The 18,175-nt window shown below is 33.4% G+C and overlaps 1 protein-coding gene across 8 annotated transcripts in view; it reads right to left on the reverse strand.

Annotated features, from left to right (window-relative positions):
- KDM6A (lysine demethylase 6A) overlaps positions 1-18,175 on the reverse strand; it is a 241,436-nt gene that overhangs the window by 163,609 nt on the left and 59,652 nt on the right. The gene's annotated exons all lie outside the window — the stretch shown is intronic.

The following is an 18,175-nucleotide window of genomic DNA, read 5'->3' on the forward strand; positions in this document are numbered from 1 at the left end:
ATTTTTATACCAGGCTTCACACAGACACAGTAGTATTAGATGTTGGAGATGACAAAGTTGAAAAACAGACTAGTCCTTACATAATTTATCCTCTATATCAAAAGGAGTAAGGAGATATGCACATACATACATATACAAAATAATTATAAGGCAATGTGGGGAAAGAGGTATCCAGTAAAAGATCAGAAAAGATCTTAAATAGAAGAGACTAGGGACTCCAGGTTAAAAAATTGAAGGGAGGAAAGATTATATTCTAATCATGAATCAGCACTTATATAAAGCCATCAAAATCAGAAACAAGGTATACATCAAATGTGCAAAACAGCAAATCATACAATTTCCTAGACTTCAATTTTCATAAATATAAAATGTATGGGTTGACCTAAAACAAGGATTATTAACCTTTTTTGTCAATAACACTGTGTAAAACTAAAGTCTATGGATATCTTATGAGAATAATGTTTTTAAAATTCATAAAATACAAAGTATTACAAAGAAAACCAATTAAAACAATTTTAATTATTTACTGACATTAATGATAATGACAATATTAATATTTGATGATACTAATTATTAATAAAAATGTTAATATTTTAAGGCCAAGTTCACAGATCACATATTAAGAACCATTATCCTAGAAAATATCTTTCCAATGTCCTTTCTCACTTGAAATTAACTGAATCTAATAAATATTTAAAAGAGCTAAAAGAGAACTATGCTTCTTAGCTTGCTTGATTCCCAACTTTAGGGTGAATTTAAGACATAATAATCAGATCCACTAAAAATGTTATATAATCTCAACTGAGTCCTTGCTTAAAAGCAAATCCTTTTACAAAAGGTAATCTTCTGTAATCCATTCACTGACCCCCTCAAGAAAGTGGCTAGAATAATCCTTCTCAGGTTTCAGTGGCAACCCTTTCCTTCTCAAAGTTCATACTTTACAGGAAAAAATGAGTCTTTTAATCTTAAGATATCTTTCTGCACATCTCATTCATCCAACTCTTTCACTCATACTGATGGTCCTTCTTACATATCTAAATCCTGAATCACAACCTAAATGATTTTCTTTCAGTAAACAAATTTTATTATATATATATATATATATATATATATATATATATATATATATATATATATAGTTTGTTTTATATTAATGACCTTTGCCTCTTATATTTAAATCTCCCTGTATCATTTGACTTCCCACCCCCACCATCTTCCCATTCCCTCCTGCTGCTTATAAATACAGTAGCATTCCTTTCTTGAGGAGAAAAAAAAAAAATCACTTAATCAAAGCATTCTTGCTATATTGCCTACATTTCCTGCCTCAACTTCCTCTTCCTCCTTGCCATCTAGATTCATTCAACTGAAACCACTCTCCAAAGTAGTCAATAATCTCCTAAGTGCCCCACTTTAATATATTAATTTTTCTCAATTCTTTCTCTTGACTTTTGAAGGTTATCATTCTCTTAAACTACCTTTGCTCTCATCTAAAAGCTTTCTCTGGGTTTGTGTGACTTTTTTTCTCTCCTCATACCTGTGTGAGCACTTCTCAGTCTCCTATGCTAGATCTTCATACAGGTGAACACACACTGATCAACACTTCCCCCCATTCCCTTTGAAAGACAGAAAGACAGAATAAACAGGTTCAAAATTGACATTTTAGAATTTTTTTTCCACAGCCTGAACCCAACTTGGTTAAAACCAATTCAAATATTAAATTATCTAATTGGATTTTGAAATTCTTTCAAATAACCTGACCACTTGTTACTTTTCCAGGCCAATTATACTTTATTCCACTGATTCACATATTCAAAAGAACCCAGCCTATTAAAAAAAAAAAACAAAAACACACACCTTTTTTTTTTTTCCATTATTTGATTTCCTGCATTTTCACTTCCTGGCTTGTCCCAGTATCTAGCATGCAGCCCTCCCTCATCTCTTCTTCGTGACTTACCTGAAATCTTTTAAAAATCCCACCTTTGGCAAAATAGTATTTCAGATTTCCCTTAATGTTAAAGCCTTTGAGCTGAGATTATTCTGTTTGGAAATAATTCTTTAGTCTTTAGTTAATTATTAAAATTACATTTTCTTTTCCAACTATATGTCTGTGATTATTGCTCTATAAAAAATGATGAACAGATTCAAGAAGTCTTCGTTTTACTATATTCTATAAGAAATAAAATAAGCATTTCTATTACCAGCAGAAAAAAAAAGATGATTGCACATAATAAATTTATGTATTACTTAATTAAATCTGTTATGTACAACTTGCTGTTCCTTTTAAATGTATGTTATCACGTAACTTTTTTCAACATTCATTTTTATAAGATTTTGAGATGCATTTTTTTCCTCCACCCTTTCCTTACCTCCTCCCTTCCCAAGACAGCAAGAAAACTAAAAATATGTATAATCAATTTTTAACATTTCCATATCACTCAGATTGGAAAAGAAAAATCAACAAAAATCATAAATAAAAGGGAAAAAAATCACAAGGAGAAAAAAGAAAAGCAAACAACAAAGATGAAAACAATATGCTTTCATCTGCCATAAATCTCTCTCTGGATGCCAATGGCAGGCATTTTACATCCCAATTGTATTGTAATTGTCTTGAATCACATCACCACACTGCTGGGAAGAGCTAAGTATATCATAATTGATCACACAATCTTGCTGTTACTATGTACATCTGCTTATTTCACTCAGCATTAGTTCATATAAGTCTTTCCAGACTTTTCTGAAATCAGCCTGCTTGTCATTTCTTATAGAACAGTAACATTCCATCACTTTCATATAACTAAACTTATTCAGCCATTCCCTAAATGATGGACATCTACTAGTTTTCCCATTTTTTGCCATCATGAGAAAGGATCCACAGCAGCCCTTTCTCCTCTTTTAGGATCTCTTTAGGACACAGACCCAGTAGCAGCACAGTTGGATCAAAGTGTTTCATAGCCCTTCGTACATAGTTCCAAAATGTTTTCCAGAATGGCTAGGACAATACAGAACTCCATCAACAATGCATTAGTGTCCCAATTTTCCCTTACCCCCCTCCAACATTTGTCATTGTCTTTTCCTGTCATCTTAGCCAATTTTAAAAGTATAAGGTAGTACATCAAAGTGGTTTTAATTTGCAATTCTCTGATCAATAATGATATAGAGCATTTTTTCAGATGAATAACAAATGGTTTTAATTTTTTCATCTGAAAATTGCCTATTCATATCCTTTGACCATTTATCAATTGGACAATAGTATGTATTCTTATAAATTTGACTCTGTTCTTGAAATATTTTAGAAATGAAGTTTTTATCAGAAATGCTGTAAAAACTGTTCCCCAGTTTTCTACTTTCCTTCTAATCTTAGCTGCGTTGGTTTTGTTTGTGCATAACCTTTTTAATTTAATCAAAATTGGAGAACAGAATTTATGACCAAACAAGATGCAAAGATCTGGCACTTAAAATACCTCTAGCTGTCCCATTCCTATAAAAAACACTAAAGATAAATCACTATTGATCAGAGAAATGCAAATCAAGACAACTCTGAGATACCACTATACACCTCTGAGATTGACAGAAAAAAAAAAAAAATAATAAAGGCAAATGTTGGACAGAATGTGGGAAATCTGAGACACATTAATTACTGTGAATGCATCCAAACATTCTGGAGAGTAATTTGGAACTATGCTCAAAAGTTAACAAATTGTGCATACCCTTCGATCCAGCAGTGTTACTACTGGGGTTATATCCCAAAGAGATCTTAAAGGAGAGAAAGGGACCTATATGTGCAAAAATGTTTGTGGCAGCCCCTTTTGTAGTGGCAAGAAACTGGAAACTGAGTGGATGTCCGTCAATTGGAGAATGGCTGAATAAACTGTAGTATATGAATGTAATGGATCATTATTGTTCTGTAAGAAATGACCCACAGGATGATTTCAGAGGCCTGGAGAGACTTACATGAACTGATGCTGAGTGAAATGAGCAGAACCCAGGATATCATTGTACATATTATACAATAATCAATTCTGATAGACACTGCTCTCTTCAACAATTAGATGATTCATACCAATTCCAATTGTTCAATGATGAAGAGAGCCATCTATCCTCAGAGAGAGGACCTTAAGGAACTGAGTATGATTCATAACATAGCATTTTCACTCTTTTTGTTCTGGCTTGCTTGCACTATTTTGCTTCACTTTTTCTCTTGTGCGGCACGATAATTGTTACAAATATGTATGCATATGTTGGCTTTAATATACATTTCTACCATGTTTTAACATTAAAAACTATCATTTCTAAAACATATTTTTTTAAAAAGTGTCAAATTTGTAAGAATACAAGCCATCCCCCACTTTAGAAATGGTCAAAGAATATGAATAATTTTCAGATGATGAAATTGAAGTCATTTATAGTTACATGAAAAAATGCTCTAAATCACTACTGATTAGAGAAATGTAAGTTAAAACAACTCTGAGTTGGTTTACATGAACTGATGCTGAAACCAAGAATACATTGTACATAATAATGGCAAGAATGTATGATGGCCCATCTATCAAAGTCTTGATTTTTCTTAGTGGTTCAGTGATCCAAAGCAATTCCAATAGATTTTGGACAGAAAATGCCAGAATTAGGAAAAAAAAAAAAAAAAAAAAAAAAACTAAGGAGACTGAATATAAATCAACACATGCTATGTTCACTTCTTTTTTTCTGTTTTTTTAATCTCTCCCATAGTTTTTCCCTTTTGCTCTTATTTTTCTCTCCCAACATTATTCATATTAGCAATATGTGTTAAAACAAACAAGAAAGGAAATAATGGAAATTCCTTCAAGACAAAGATTGCAATTCTTTTGTCTTTATAACCTTAGTACTTAGAATGGAACTTGGAACATTATATGCTTAATAATGCTTTTGTTTTTTCATTAACAAACAAAAATACTAAAGAACATTAAAACAAATGAGGTTTTCCTTAAAATAAGTAGCATCTATCTAAAACCATCAGCAAGCATTATATGTAATTCAGATAAGCTACAAATATTCCCAGTAAGATGAGGGGTAAAACAAGGGCATCCATTAGCATCACTATTGTTCAGCAATGTACTAGAAATGTTAGCTTTAGCAAGAAAAGAAATAGAAGGAATTTTAAAAGAGTATGTAATAAAGAAATAAAACTATCACTCTTTACAAATATTTAGAGATCAATTTAAAAAATATATGAATTAACAATTTTAACAAAATTGCAGGATATAAAATGAACCCAAATAGATCACCAGCATTCCTCTATATTACCATCAAAGCCCAGCAACAAGAAATGGAAAGAGAAATACCATTTAAAGTAACTGTAGACAATATAAAGTATCTGGGAGTCTTGATGAGAGAGATGTAGGAGCTATATGAACACAATTATGATACACCACACTAATAAATCAGATCTAAACAATAGGGAAAATATCAATTGCTCATGGTTAGACCAAGTTAATATAATAAACATAATATAATGAAAATGACAATTCTGCCAAAATTAATCTGCTTATTCAGTGCCATACCAAACTGCAAAAGATTTAATTCATACAGTTATAGAGAAAAATAACAAAAATTCACCTGGAACTAAAATTCAAGGATTATCAATTATCAAGGGGTACTGAGGGAAAAATGTGAAGGACGGTGGCCTAACCATACTCGACCTAAAATTTTACTATGAAGCAGTAATCATCACCACTACATAGAATTCCCAATCCCTCTATTTTTTGTCTGCCTGCATTTTTGATTTCCTTCACAGGCTAATTGTACACTTATTTCAAAGTCTGATTCTCTTTATACAGCAAAATAACTGTTTGGATACGTATACATATATTGTATTTAATTTATACTTTAACATATTTTACATGTATTGGTCAACCTGCCATCTGAGGGAGGGGGTGGGAGGAAGAGAGGGAAAAGTTGGAACAAAAGGTTTTGCAATTGTCAATGCTGTAAAATTACCCATGCATATATCTTGTAAATAAAAAGCTATTAAAAAAAAAAAAGCAATAATCATCAAAACCATTTGACAGTAGTCAAGAAATAGAGTGGTGGATCAGTAGAACAGATTAGGTACACAAGATACCATGGACAATGAATATAATAATCTACTGTTTGATAAACTCAATGACTCCAGTTTCTGGGATAAGAATTCACTATTTGACAAAAATTGCTAGGAAAACTGGAAAACTGCATGGCAGAAACTAAGGAATAGATCAACATTTCACAGCCTATTGACAAGGTAAGACAAATAGGTTCTTTCTTCCTTCATCTGCTAATCAATTCTATGTAAAAATCAACATGTCCTATAGCCTAAGAACAAAATATTATATTCCTCCTCTTCAATGTATTTTTGGGGGAGATAGAAGGTGGGAGGTAGGAGAAATTTTCAACAATATCACTTTGATTAAGGCCTATATTATCTTACAGTTGAATTACTGAAAAGCCTCCCTTTATTTGTATCTGATTCCAATCTACCCTCATATTTTCCTTCATCCTACTTCCTCTAGATTTTCAAAACCTCTCCATAAACTGGCCTAAACTTTATTTTCTACCCCCCCCTCCTTTTCTTACCATTACCACTACCACCACCAGTACTACTGTTAGCGGCTCATGGATGTCCCAAAATCTTAGAATGGAATTCTGCCTGTACTAAACAAACTGATAAATAAAAAAATAAATGGAATGTTATGGTGTCAAATGGGAAAGTAGGTAGTGCGATGTATAGAGAAACAGGCCCGGAGTCAGGAAAACCTGAGTTCAAATCCAGACTCAAGATACTTACTGGCTTGTGAAGATGGACAAGTCACTTAAACCCTTTTTGCCTCAGTCCCTCATCTATAAAATGAAAGAGAAGGAAATGGCAAGCCTTTCCAGTATCTTTGCCCAGAAAAAGTGTCATGACAAGTTCAACATGAAAACAACAAGATGACATCAAATAGCAAGAATAAGGAATAGAAGAGAAAATATACTTGCATATACTTTACTTAAAAAAAAAAAGGCACTGACCATACAGATTTTATGCGAAATATTATTGAATATGGAAGTATTCCTTATAATTAAACTAATATAGAAATTGTTTAGAAAATCAAAAGGTTTTTTTTTTTTTTTCCTCTAGATAATGAAGTTTGGTTTAAGACATATGCCAACAACAGCAGCAAGTGATTGGTGAATAAGGAACAGGTTTGGAAGTCAGATTTAAAAGCCATTCCAACTCAATTGTTATTTTAGGAGCTTTTGACAAGGGACTCCATAAGAGGAAAAAAAGGGAGAAGTCCAAGGGGTTAAAATCCAAACAAACTCTAAAAAAATTTGGTCTTCTCAAAAACTGCTGTTGCCAAAATAAGAAATGAAGCATTGTCCCTCACCCTTAATCCAAACCTAATTCTAACAATATAAAATTCTAATAAATATAAAACTTTAAATTGAAAATTGAAAAAAATGAAGAAAAATACAATTTTATATAAGCTTAAATTTCTTAAAGGTTTTCGAATGCTATTCTTAGCTTTATTAACTAAAAACATATACAAAAATCACAATCATGAAATAATAACTACTACATACTCTGAATGCTACACTATTAAACTTTTAGAAATTGTAGCCTTAAGGAAGCTAGGTGGCGCAGTGGATAGAGCACCAGCCCTGAAGTCAGGAGGACCCGAGTTCAAATGTGATCTCAGACACTTAACACCTAGCTGTGTGACCCTGCAAGTCACTTAACCCCAAATGCCTCAATGAGATGAAAAAGAGAAAGAAAAATTTCGAAAGAAGAAATTTCGAAGTGTTTTAGGTAACCAATCTAAAACTTACAACATTATTTAATAAAAAAGAAACTTTAAAAGTTTAAAAAACTAAAGCTCTTGTAAACATAGCTCTACTAACATTTTACAACCAGTCATCTTTCCCACTGCCATCAAATTTTAACCCTCAATCATTTTATACAACAAAATGTTAACGAATTATACTAAAAATAAAGATGTCAATGGCATAAATTGATTACTCTTTTCAAGATTCACTATATATTTACTATTATTATTTATAAATGATATAATACTGGTGAAAAAAAGAGTAAGGAACAGTACATACAAAGCACATAAAGTTGTTAGAGAAAAGAAAAGTATGTGTCCTGTCTCAAATGACTCCTTCTCCCTTAAACCATAATTGGGGGATGAGTGGATGCAAACAGGAAAAATAAAAGCTACTTCCTGATCAGAAAGAGAAGTGAAAACTAGATAATTTCTTGATTTCTTAACAAAATAAAATTCCATGTTTGAGTATCAGGTACCATGGACAGCACCAGGATTCTAAGTAATTGCCCTATGTCCCCTACACTTTCCCCCAATCCTCAAACCTTGAGAACATTTCTTCAAAACCCCTGGCAAAAATCACCAAAATTACTCTATACATTATGCCATACAAATTCAACTATATCTTATCATTACTCTAGAATTTTTTTACCCATTTACTCAAATATCTTAACTGAAAAAGATTAAGAGAATCCAGTTTGAACCCAATTAATTGCCCATCTTATCTCACTGTTGCTGCCATAGTTTCTGGCTCAATTTCTTACTTTATTTTCTTCATTTCACTCCCACCAGCAAGTCAAGCTCTATCTCTTCTTCATGGGTTCTTTCCCAATAAAATTTCAACAATATTAAAGAATTGGGTCTCTTAACAGTGAAAGTCAAGGCAAAGGAAAAGACTATATAAGAATAAATGAAAAGCATTTAACCTATTATGTGCCCAACTCTGATGAGCTGGCCTTTTATGTTTGCTTAAAAGACAATTTTATACCATTTTATAGCAAGCACTCCCATGGAGGTCAGTCAGAAGTGATACGAGGACACTCTCAAGATAAGAACTTTGAATCCGTTTTCACAAGGAAGACGCTGGGGAAAGGACAACCCAGCAGTATTACAGTAGTTTGAAAGAAGAAGAAAAGAGGGGACCCAAGAGGTGAGGTGAATGTAAGGACATACATGCCCAAAAAATGCAGAAAAAAGGAACTCAGTCTCTAGTGGTCCTTCCTAGAGGGTGCAGCAGCAACAGGACCAAAAACATAGTAGTGATCACTGCCTACTGAAAGTCTATTCACCTGTTAAGAGCAATCAAAAATACCTTTACTTTCCACAAATAGAAATCCTTTCCTTTCCCCCAAGTGTATGAATATGTTCTTTCCTGTCCTATACATCCTATACCTTTATTTCACACAAACAGAAATCCTCTGAGTGCTTTCTATGTTCATAGTATTGTGATAAGTAGTATCAAGATTACTATTGTGTATAAGACATATTAAAGATTCACAAGACTTTAAAGTCATCATACTTTATCAGTGGAAGTAAAGTGTATATATAAATGTACTTGCATAGTAGCATAAAATGAATTATCTTGATATGGGTCAAATTTGAAAGACTAAAGATGGCCTCCTTTGTCATACCCCAACTTGTAATCTACTGATAAAAGTATAGTTGTTGGGCAAGTTTTTCAGTTAACATCATTCAGGAGGCATTTGCTTAATTACTCTTTTCAATTTTAGCATGCTCTCAAGTTTAATTTGTTGTTCCTGTTACATTTTCATTTCAGTCATGTCAAACTCTTTGTGACCTCATTTTGGGGTTTTCTTAGAAAATATACTGGTTTGGCAGTTCCTTCTCCAGTTCATTTTACAGATGAGAAACAGGGTTAAGTAACTTTAAAAAGGTCACACAGCTAGTGTTCGAGGCCACACTTGAATTCAAGGGAATGAATTTTTCTGATGCTAGATCTAGCACTCTAATTACCATTAGTTGTATCCTTTTAAATCCTAGGTCTTAATTTATTATGCAATGACAAGTACTTCTACACACAAGGCCACTAAATTCAAGATAGCAAAATGGTGTTGTCACAGATGACACTATTCATAATAAAAATAGTAGATATCAAACAAGCAGGAAATAAATAGACATGGGACCTAAATACAAAGGGTTGTGGCAACATAACAGAATTGGAAGAAATGGCTATGACTTACATGTATGGCTATCAGGAGAATTATTAGCAAGACAAACAATAAAAGGAGCTCATAACAGATGAAGAAAATTATAGTCAACCTAAAGTGTACCAAAATAAATCTACAAGAACAAACAAGTTATCTCTCAAAAGGGAAATAGTGCTCAAAGAATAAGAAGGAATTTCAGAAGTTCCAAAATAACAATGATATGTAAGAGTATACAGTTAATAAGAGAACGTAAATCAAAATAAATGAGATTTCATTTCAAACCCAGAAAAATGATAATGGTATTAATAATGACCAAAGGCAGAGAGGGGGTAGAATGGCCAATATTAAGATCAAAAGGTCAATATTGGAATGATGGATCACTAATACATTGCTGGTGACACTGTTAATTCATCCAATCTTTCCACAAAGCAATTTGAAACAATAAATTCCTCTCTTAAAAAAATCACTTGTACAGTACCACTATTAACCTAACTTCAGGTTCCCCACTTCCACACCAAACGAAATCAAAGAATGGAAAAGGATCCATATGTCTAAAATTATCTATAGCACTTTTTATAGTGACAAAAAATTACAAACTAAGGGCTGTCCACCAGTTTCGGAATGGTTAAATAAATTATACTATTTGAATTTAAAGAAAATACTATTTCATAAGAATTAATGAAAAGAACACTTTCAGAGACAACTGGATAGATATGTGTAAACTGATGTAGAAGAAAGTTAAATAAAATCCGGAAAATAATTAGTACAATAGCAAGATTGTAAAGAATAACTCTGACTTAAGAACTCTGACCAAAATAATGACCAACTTTTTTTCTGGAGAGAGGTAATAAGACTCAAGCATGGAAAATGAAACCTATGATTATTGTGGAAATTTATTTTTCTTTAATAGACTATGTTACATGATTTTATTTTACCAAAGGAAATGGATTGAAAGGGAAGGGGGGAAAGTTTAACAATAATTTGCTACCACATATTCACAAGCTCCCCTTTTTCTCCTCTCAAAATAAGGAAAATTAAAAGGTGATCATGGAAGCATTTCTTAAATGCAAAAAATAAATAGGCAGAAGGAAACAAAGAAAAGTACAACTACTTTAATAACTTATACTAAATGTGCCATACATAAAGGCAAAAAGTAGAGGCCTCAGTTTTCACATAATTCTTCTAAGAATATATTTGAATTCACATCTTTTAAACTACAAAAGATGATTTCAGTAATTTCTGCAGGATCACACTATCTAATAAAAGTCCAAAAAATATATGTGAATTCAGGACTTTCTTAACCACAGATCCAATGTTTTATCCCCATCCCCACACACACTCCACACTTCCTATCTTTCTCCATATATAAAAGACTTCTCAGTATTATAAGATCCTTTTGCAAAAACAGGTAGAAAGAATGTCTAGAGTAATCACCCAAATGAGATAGAATAGTTCTTTTCCTTTTTCGACACTTTCTCTAATAATCCAATAAGACATAAAATTATGAAAGACAATTAGAGATTATAATTGATAAATTATCACATTGCCCATTACATCTCAGTTTCACATCACTCCCATCATTCTTCATTCCTTTAATATCGTCAGTCCTACATATGTATTGTTTAATTAAGAAGATATAATTACAAAACCTGAATAGGTCTGCCACAAATTTATGTTTCACAATCCCAATTGAGTCTTCATTACTGCTAGAAAAATCTCTCTACTGATTTTCCCTTATCAACTCACTATTCCCAGTATCCACAGTGGTTCTTTCAAATAGTTTCATCACTCCTCAAATTTAGATTGGTTCCCCGCTTATTCCAGCTGAGATATTTACCTTTTAAAGGAGGGGAAGGAAGAAGGTCATCTGCCCTGAGCTTCTCTTCTACCCTCTTAATCTTAGTGTGTCAACCCTTAAATGCCTTCTGCTACTACCTTAATTCCTGTCTCACATGATGTGATGAAGTGGTTTTTGTTGTTTTTAGCTCTTTTGTACACCTTTTTGTGATCCCATTTGGGGTTTTTGTGGAGTAATTTGACGTTTCCTTCTGCAGCTCATTTTACAGATTTGGGGACTGAGGAAAGCAGAGTTAATGACTTGCCCAGGGTCACACAAACAGTTAATAAATATGTCAAATTTGAATTCACAAAAATGAGCCTTCCTAACTTCAGGCCCAGCACTCTTATCTACTGCACCAGCAGCCTTACTCCTTACTCAATGCTAATCTCTCACTACTTTTTTTGGCTTCTTATATCTTTCTCATAATGCCAAATATTTTTCCATCCAGAGATATTAGGCTTCTGGTGGTTGTGTTGTAGAACAAGACCCTCCATTTCTCAGCTCCAAACATTTTCTCTAGATATCCCCAGTCTCTGGAATGTTATTATTATTACTCCCCTAATTTCCTCTAAGTTCCAACTAAAATTTCCACTTTCTACAAAAAAAAACATTTCCCAATCCTTCTTAATTCCAATGTAAAAAGATTGATTTGTGTATCTTATTTGCATGTTGTCTCCCCTATAAGCCTGTAAAGTCCTTGAGAGCAGGTACTGTCTTCAGTCTTTTTTTGAATCTTCAGGAATTTTATTGAAATTTTTTTCATATAATCCTAGCATGTCTACAATAAAATATTTTAAATAGGAAAAGCTCATTTAAACTAACTATAAGATGCATAAACCACACAGAAATGGACCTACCAAAATACAATCCAGACTTGTATAAATGTGAATAAGTTCACTACCAATGTAAAACAAGCATAAAAATAATATAACAACATTAATAGCAGTTATATGGAACTCTTAAAGTTTACAGAAGAGCTTTACATATATTATCTCATTTCATACCAAAACCCAAACCCTGTCCTGACAGTTACTTGCTATAAGACTCTGGGCAAGTCCCTTAAATCTCTAAACTGCCTCATCTATAAAGGAAATTGAATCCTACCCAAAGCTTGTATATAACTTATCTTTAATGAAGTGATTTAAAAATATTTTAGGGTGCTTGTGCAATGCAAAGAATGCATCCCAAGAACCAAAAGACCCTGGTTCTTATGACTCAGGTTTTTAGTTTGTAAAATGGTACAAGGTTGGACTAGGTTTCCTCTTCTGCAAATCTGGAGGGGGTAACATTTATACAGGCTACCTCACAAAGGAATGTTTTGATAAATTACTTTGCAAAACTTAAGGTATTGTATTAAGTGTCCTTTGTTATTATTACATGACAAGGTATTGACTATGCTCAGTAAGGCATTATAACAACTCTAACCTAGAGCTTTGCTTTTCTTCTAAATACACAAAAGTAGTGAATCTCCCCCCCCACATCCCACACCCCACCTCTAAGTCATCTTTTTCATCAATCACAATTCTCATTCAGGGTACTAATCCATTTCAGCATTCAAAGCAGCCATGTACCCTTTCTCTTATCTCTACTTGTTTCCAACTCTAGACATCTCATCATCTCAAGTCCAAATTTTTATTGCATTCTCTAGTGACAAATTAATCTGATAAACTCAGTATTAATAATAAAATAGTACCCTATGTCCTTCTTTCCTTCAGGTCTGGACCATATCCATGAATTATTACATAGAATAACATTTGAAATTGATCTTGCTACTGAATTATATTAACCTTAAATTTAAAATGTATAAACTAATACAGATGAGATTGTTGTAAACAAAGTGAAGATACATACACACAATTTTTCTTTAGTGTTAGAAACACTGAAAGGATCCAAAACTTTCATTATGGAGAGAGCCACCAATGAGGAATTTATTCTACCAATGAAGACAAGCACGTTCTCTGCAATTCTTCCTAGTTAATCTAAGAATTAATAATAATAATAATAATTGGGGATTTGAAAAGTTAAATGACCTAGGGTGACATATCTAGTATGATACAGAGGTGGGTCTTCAAGGCCAATTCTGTATCTACTATTCCACATTCTTTCTTTGTAATGTATTAAGCTAGTCTTGAGGCACCCTAAGAAGTGGGAAATATTTCTTTTCTTTCACCTACTTCTCAACATATAGCAAGAGTGCACTTTTTAAAACTGCTCTTGATATTGTAATTTACAAAACAAAATGTTGATTTATTATTGCCTAGAATATAAAATCTAATTAGATGGGCAATCAGTTATTAATATAATGCAATCCTGACTATTCCACGGGGGGTTGAAGGGAGGGGAAAGAGAAGAGCTGAACCTAGAAATAAAAAAAGCAGCTTTTAATTAGGTTTCATTTGAGAAACTATATAGTGCTTCAATGATCCAAAAATTTCACTTGCTACAAAAATCCACAAATAAGGCTATATTGTCATGCCTCTTGGAAAACCACAGTCACCAAAGAATTATAAATACCCTAAAAAGACACTGTAAAGTTAGAAAATAAACAAACCATATCCCTTTGAGTCCTCATCTAGTGTGTTTTTATAACTCCTTTTTCTAAGAAAATGGGTAATTAAAGTCAGTATTAACTATTAAAATATAGATATAATGGAACAATGATCAAAGAAAGTAAATATCAACATCAATTTTTTTTTTTAAAAAAAAAGATTGTTTCTGAACGTCTTGAACAATTGGTCTAGGTTTTGGATGTTTTTTCTCAATTAGAAAATGTTCTCAAGTTGGTTAACAAATTCTGAAATCTGTCAACTTAGTTGCTTTAGTCATTTATGTTCTCTGAAATTTGCTTCTTCAATTATAAAATAAAATAAGGATGTTATACTAGATGACAAAAAAAGGCCTATAGAAGCCTTTGTCAGTCAAACTCCATAACCCTCTAAGGATTTTTGGATATTTATTATTCTTGACCTTTTTGCATACCACTGCCCATCCCCTTTCTTTATGAGTTTCCATGATACAGCTTTCTTGGTTCTACTCCATGAGTCTTCTTTGCTGTATTGCCATCTACATCGTACTCATAAAATTATAGAAGTCCCTTTGCCCCCCCCCCACGCTGCTCTTAACTTAACCTTAATCACCTCACGCAGATTTAATCGCATACAGAAGACAACAAAATCTCTGTATCCAGCCCTAGTCTCCCTACTCAATAATAAACTCCAATGGTAATAACCAGTTATCTTTAGGATCAAAGCTAAATCCTCCAATTTTCATTTAATCTCCTGGCAAAATAGCTCCATCATAATTTATTTTGTTTGTTTTTTAACAAATTACTTACTTGTCATACCAGCCCACTTTCTGATCCTCACATCCAAAACTCTAATCTTCATTGTCTTGTCTTTGAACACCAAGCAATGAACAATGAATGCCCCTTTCTCCTCACTTCTCCTGAGGCTGGTTCTCCTGCCTGGAAATGTGATTGTCAAAAACTCAGAATGGATCTAGTGTCTCCTTCTTCATGAAGCCTTTCTTGCTCCATCCCTTCTCCAAAGGGAGACTTTTTATCCAGATTATTTTGTATTCACTTTATGTAAATTTACACATCACTACATTATAAGCTTAAATATGTACATGTTTCTTTCATTCATTGTCTGGAGACTGTTTTTGCTTTGTTCTCTATAATATTTCTAACATCTACTTCCTAGAACAAATTGCTTAAGAAACTTAAGACTGAGCATTGTTCATACATCTGTGTTTATAGACATACACATACATACAAAATTTTGAGCATATCACAGAAAATGTGTCAGTATAGATAAATGTGTACTAAGCTGATATATTCAAAAAGGTCTTTAGTTTCTATTTCCTTAAAAATTATTTCCACTTGTTTACCATAATATTCTTTTTAAATGGTCAGCAATGAAAAGCCAATATAGCTGCAGCAGAACATTGTGTAGACGTCTTCTCAGTCATCAAACAAAACTGCTAGTTTAGGTCTGACTAAAATCCTTTATTGCATAGGCAGGCTATAGAAAAAACAGCTAGATTTTACAATATAAATAAATGAAATTGTAATAATAAAGCTATTTTGGCAATTAATCTATAAACATGCTATTTGGTGAAAGTTTTTATATCAAACAAAATCTATTATTATCTATTAAAAAGAGTAGTCCGGGGGCAGCTGAATAGCCCAGTGAATAGAATACCAGCCTTGAAGTCAGGAAGACCTGAGTTCAAATCTCGTCTCAGATACTTAACACTGTCTAGCTGTGTGACCCTGTGCAAGTCACTCAACCCCAATTGCCTCAAAAAAAAAAAAAAAAAAAAAAAAGGAGTAGCCCATGCCTATCTCTGCTGCTGGGGAATAGCTGGAGCTGGAAAGAGTTTTATGGGTGTTAAGCTGTGTAGAGAGTTCAAAAGAAAAATCAAATTGGGCTAAAACTTCCCAGAAATGAGGAAATCGCTTGTAACCTGGGGGGGGGGGGGGGGGGGGGGGAGGGAAGAGAAGAGAAGAAAAAGAAGCAAGTTAACTTGCCTCTCTTCTGAAGTCTATTAAAAATACATGCATTTCAAATCCTTAGAAGATGTTTATGAATTCTGAAATCCTCTTCTCTGATCATGATTTTTTTGCTACCTCCCTCAACTTATTATTCATCTTTATAGGGTGACCTCCAATCTGACATCTCAATTATCATCATCCCTGCCCTATGTACACTCTCCTCCCTTCTCCATCTTGACCTCTAGGTGAATGAACCATACTATCCTCTTTGATTTAGTCCTTTAACCTCTTATACTACAGAGCTTACTTATCTGCCAATCCCAACCCAGGATGACTCCCAGAATCCATTACATTCACTTCTAGTAAATGTGTTGCTTGAAGGAAGCTAAAGAAAATCATAAAACTTCTGATTGGGGTTCACTGCAAAATGTGCCATATAACTTTAACTGGGCCTTCATTGTTTCAAGGCAATCCTTCTATAATGATCTGCCTAATTAACTAACCTACTCAATTAGGCCCTTTTCTAAAACTTTTTTATAATAAGAGACCTTTCTCCTAGAAAATGAGGCAAATTCTGCCACATGCACAAGTAATCTCATTCCATACTATCTTCTCCAGAACATTACTATCATCCTTGTACCATCACTTATTTTCATTCTCAGTCTACAGGCTGCTTCCCTACTACCTATAAATATTATCAGATCATCAGAAATCCATTCCTTGATCCATTCAACCCTGCAATCATTCCATATAACTTCTCCCTTTTGTGGATAAAAGGAGGTAGTCTCTAAAGATGTTTCCCCTTCTTCTCATTTGTCTTTTTAACTCTGCATATAGTCTGGTTTCCAAGTCTAGTTTCTAAAGTTACTAACCATTTCTAAAATTGCCCAATTCTTTTTCTTAATCTTTATCTTTCCTGACCTCTCTATAGTCTTTAATACTATGTATCAATGGTGTAGATCTCATATAGATATGTTGACTTGGAAAAACAAATTAACTATCAACATTAACTATGTTCTGTTATATTCTTATTTATTTTATTAAATACTTCCCAATTACAATTTAATATAGTTCCAGTGCACTAAGGAGTATTACTGGCCCCAATTTGCTCGACACCTCTGCTATAATAGGTAGCTATTCTTGATTCTTTCTCTAGGTTTTTCAGGACACTACTTTCCCCCCAGTTCTCCTTCCCACCTTGTTCTGAGTCTACTTTGCTGGATATTTTCATCACAAAGACTATCCAGGGCATACCAAATTGCTGTATCTTGAGTCCTTTTTTTCCTGTGTCACTTGGATTTCTCATAAACGCCTACATATTCAAATCTCAAATTCTCAAATCTACTTATCCAGTGTCAACCTCCCTGGAATTGAATTCTTGAAATCTCCTAATGCCTACTGCATATCTTACACTGGATATCCCACTGGACAACTAAAACTCAAACATTCTGATTCTCTCCAAACTTTGTCCTTTTCCTCACTTCCCTGTTACAGTTAAGAATACTACTACCATCCTCTCAGTCACCGTGGCCTCCTTCAACTTATATTGTCATCCCACATTTTCTCTCAACAACATTTCCTCCTGCTGTAATATCGTTCCCTTTCCTTCTCCTCTATTTTGACTGCCAGCACAAAGATGTGGACTCTCATTAGCCCAAGCCTAGACAACTGTAATGGTTTTCTGGTTGAACTACTCAAGCCTAGACAACTGTAATGGTTTTCTGGTTGAACCACTACTACTCCTTGCCTTAAGTCTCTCTTTACTGCACTCCACAAGCCACTTCACATAAAACACTTCCAATTCTTGCCTTCAGACATTTACAATGGAAGTCTGGTATAACTAGAATGGTCTCTT

Source organism: Sarcophilus harrisii, chromosome 3, assembly GCF_902635505.1.
Source record: "Sarcophilus harrisii chromosome 3, mSarHar1.11, whole genome shotgun sequence".
Lineage (NCBI taxonomy): Eukaryota > Metazoa > Chordata > Mammalia > Dasyuromorphia > Dasyuridae > Sarcophilus > Sarcophilus harrisii.